Source organism: Lissotriton vulgaris, unplaced genomic scaffold, assembly GCF_964263255.1.
Source record: "Lissotriton vulgaris unplaced genomic scaffold, aLisVul1.2 SCAFFOLD_2588, whole genome shotgun sequence".
NCBI lineage: Eukaryota > Metazoa > Chordata > Amphibia > Caudata > Salamandridae > Lissotriton > Lissotriton vulgaris.
Genome location: NW_028245439.1, coordinates 96,026 through 100,449, shown reverse-complemented (window position 1 = coordinate 100,449; position 4,424 = coordinate 96,026).

Here is a 4,424-nt window from a genome sequence, read left to right as displayed (position 1 = left end):
TTGATTGTTTATATTTTCTTTGTTATTATTGTTCATGTTTACTGGGACCCCTTCCCATACCTCAATTGATAGCCCAGGTCCCCGTAACTATATCTGGGTATAACCCCCCTCTTTATAGTTCCCTATTGTAAAAGCACATTTCTTAAAGGGTTTTTTCCCCACCGTTAAAACATAAGATTTGCTTAGGTTAACAGAAAAGTCTAAAGAACCCGTGAAAGAAACAAACCCATCAATTAAAATCTGCAGACTCTTTGGTGTACGCCCGAGTAGGACCGCGTCGTCTGCGTACAATAACACAGGGACGTGTCGCGGCCCTACTCGTGGACAGTCGGCTCCCAACTGTAAAAGATGCTGTTCAAGGTTGTTGATATAAAGAGAAAATAAAAAGGGCGCCAGAATACAACCCTGACGAACCCCACTATTACATTGGAAGGGGTCTGTGCATTCTCCATCGGTATTATACCTGACTTGTGCAGATGTATTGCTATGCAATTCCCTCAATATATTAATGAGACCAGGCTCTATCCCCAAGGAAATTATCATGTTCCAGAGCTTGCCTCTATTAACATGATCAAAGGCGGCAGCCAGGTCCATAAACCCCAAATAGATGGATTCATCACTAGCCATGGTGTATTTGGCTACTAACATATAGAGGTTCAAACATTGGTCACTCGTAGAACGACCCCTCCTAAAACCGTACTGCACGTCTGAGATGATATTATTGGTTTCTGTCCACTCAGACAGCCGGTTTAGTATCCCCCTTCCCAGAATTTTTGCAGAGACGTCAATTAGTGAAATGGGGCAATTACATTGTGGGTCGTCCCTATTGCCCTTTTTAAAAATAGGGATGATAGTGGCCGTGGACCAAGAAGGTGGTAGACCACAACGGATTGCAATATTAATGACTCTCCTCAATATAGGGGCCCATAAATCTACTGAACTAAGAAACAGATCAGGAGGAATACCATCCGGGCCTGGTGCTTTATTTTTTGATAACCCCTCAATCCCAACCTTAATTTCCTTTAAGGAGAAAACCACGGGCTGGACTTGAACTGTATTCCCATTGTCATCCTGGGTATCTGTCTCGTGGTTATATAGGCCCCTATAGTGGGTAATCCACATATCGGGTGTAATATTTGTTCCTATTTTCGGGGCACAATCATCCTGGAAAAGTAGGTCTGTTAATGATTTTCCAGAATTCAGTCATGTCCCTCTTTTCCCCAGCTTCTCTCAGGTCCGCCCAACCTTCTGCTTGTAAAACCTTTTTCCTTCTACTCAGCTCGCTTTTGTATTTTTTCCTGCAGGACTTAACGTGATTAGTATCCCTGGGTTTTGCTTTAATACTATCCTTAAGATCTCTCAGGGCTTTGGAGCAATCTCGATCGAACCATCTCGGCTGTCTATGAATCTCTTTTGTTGGGGCTCTGGTCCTTAACAACCCATCCACCAGGTGTACTAGTTGCTCAAATGTTGTAAGTAACTGGTTCCCTTCTATATTCTCATCTAAGCACATCTCAATGAGTGTTTTCCCTTTCTCGATGAGTGATTCATAAAACCTTTCCCCATTGATCTTAGGCCACCTTAGGCGTCTGCCCTGATCAGTAACCTTCTCAACAACCGCTACAAGCTTCTCCCTAGTTGGGGAACTCTGGTATATTATATCCAGCGTCAAGGGGTTATGGTCACTAAATGGATTCCATTCTATGTCTGCCCTAGATACTCTACTTATCATAGTCCTAGTGATGATAATATAGTCGATATACGAGGAGCATCCTCTCCCCTTGAAGGTAGGTGGCAGAGACTCATCCTTTGGTATGGGCACCATATCTAGGGTATGGACCAGATCCTGTTTTAATATAAATTGTGTTATGGCTTCCCCTTCTTCGGAGTGCTCAAAGTGGGCCCCGTTGTCCTTTGGGCATAGCGACCATATTGAGTCTATTGGAAAAAGAGCCGGGCAAAGGTGACAGTTAAAGTCCCCTACAATAATACTATTTGAGGTATGTGTATGGATTTTACGGGTGGGATGAGGGGAGAATCTATTCTCCAGATCCTGTATTAAAGCATTACATCCCCCTCCAGCCACATTGTTATATATATTCAATATGGTCAAATCAAATCCTTTACCTATGAGCCGCACCTCTTGGATATCGTGAGAGTGGCAATCAAAAGTTGACCATGTGCCAGGGAGGTTCAAATCCACATATACAGCTAGCCCCCCCATTGCCCTGCCCGATCTGGGTTTCCTTGCTGGGACAGAAAAAAGTTTGTATCCTTGTAAATGTAAGGACTGATTGTCAACAGCCCAGGTTTCCTGTAGACAAATTATGGAGAATTGGTGTATGAACTGGCACCATTCATCATTGTTAATTTTAGTGGCCAGGCCTGCAATATTCCAGGACACCATTCTCACTACCACATTGTCCACCTTGGCCCTTATACCATCCCTACCCAAAGCAAGTGCGCCAACTGGTTGCCCCTTATCTATGGACATACTGACATGCGCTGGTTTTAGAGGGTCTTTAGGATTTGAAAGGGAGACATTGGCCTTGCAGGTGATGGTTGAGTCAACAATTGTTGTACAGGGGTCCTTTCCAGGAACAAGATCAGGATTATCTACAATCTCTTCTGTATTCCCTAAGCTAAGTCAGTCAACACCCTCCATATCAGCTAATGCTGCAGTGATTGAAGGTAGGCCAATAAAAGTCACCTTGCAGGGGTACAGGTCGTCTTGGATAATCATCCCGCCTCCGTGAAGTTAACCAAGAATCTAAATTTCCGGGGCGATGTGATGAAATTATTTGGGTGTCCTGAGGGTGATAATAATTGGGTCTAAAATAGTCATCCTGTCTCTGAGTGAAATACCCATGGCCCATGTTCTGATGTGTAAGTAAGGCTGGTGCAAGATTGTTCTGTTGATAGGTCCATGGTATACGGTTAGGTGTCGGGGCAACTACTGCTCTTGGATAGAAAAAGGTTAAATCACGAATAGTGATAGTGTTGCCTGTATTTTGTGGAACTCATTCATAATATGCCTAACAACCCTGTCATCTTGGAAATTTATGATGACAATATCGCCCTCTACATCCTTGATTCTTTTCCCCAGCCAGGCTAAACGTCTAACATTAACAATTGCCCCGTTTATATGTGGTGGAAGTGGGCAATTCTGCCTAAGCCATTTCAAGCATGAGATTTATGAAAAGGTTCACATTTTGAATTACAAGCCTTTGTTGAACTGCAATTTATATAAATTGTTTTTATTCTCTATGTCCTCATGGGTGATATTGACATAGCACAGCATAGTTGGGAAGCGCTCCGGCGTCATCTGATGCAGTTTGGAGTAGCAGACAATGGTATGTCTGTTATCTTTGTGGTGAGTGCTGATTCGGCGTTCCCCTTTGAGCTTTTCTTCTCTTGGGTCACGTTTCCTGCAATAAATGCGGATGAGGATACGTTTCACACATACACTCACACTGCGATTCCTATACTCTATATAGGACACAAGAGATTCCAATTTCGGCATGGCAGCATCGTGTTTGGTTGTATGGCACCCTCCCCCACACCGTAACTCCGGTTCGGTTAGGTCCCTTGTCAATTCCTGGGGCCACTTGGCCAGACTTAGCCGGGTTCACACCATATCCACGTTATCTCAATGCCCCGATTGACGACTTGTGTCAACTTTATACCTCTTTTGTTGGGGTACATAGGGCTTTAGTTCAATATGTTTCTTGCTGCGGAACAAATTGGACTGGCCGGAATGTAGATTAGTCCAGTCATGGTTAATTTGGTTAATTCGGTAATGGGCAAGCACCCTCAAACTAAGTACGATATGCCTTATTGGCTTGCTGAGAAATTTGACCAACTGGAAGCAGTGTTTCCTAAAACCACTCCTGTGGAAAAACACAGGATTCTCACAATTAGTTTGCAGAAAGACTTATTGCCAGAGGAGGTAACAGATTGTGAGATTTGGGGTAAAGTATTTGCAGCAGAATATGGGAAGTGTTTCTGCACGCCGTCTATGAATGTCTTGCCCTCTGTGATCAAGCATGTTCCGGATGAGCACAGTGCGGAGGTGGCTGTCGAGTTGAGAATGAGGCTCTTTGGAGTGTTTGACGTAGTTGCTGATCTCATCTTTTGTGATATAAAGGGAGATGCGCTTAACTTTCAGGTGTGGAATGCTTTGTGCCTTGTCCAAGATGTCGACAAACCCCGAGTGTTACCATAAATTATTGCGGAGGCTTATAAGACCATTGGCCGCAATAGTTCTCGGTGTTAAGCCTTTTGCTAAAACGGCAACTCAACCGCAGACTCAGATAGCAAAGTCTACTAAAGACAACCATCCAAATTTTCCAAAACAGAATTGGAAGAATAAAAATCAGGGGAAGCAGCAATAGAAACAGGGGTTGCGTCCGGCGTCGCCGATA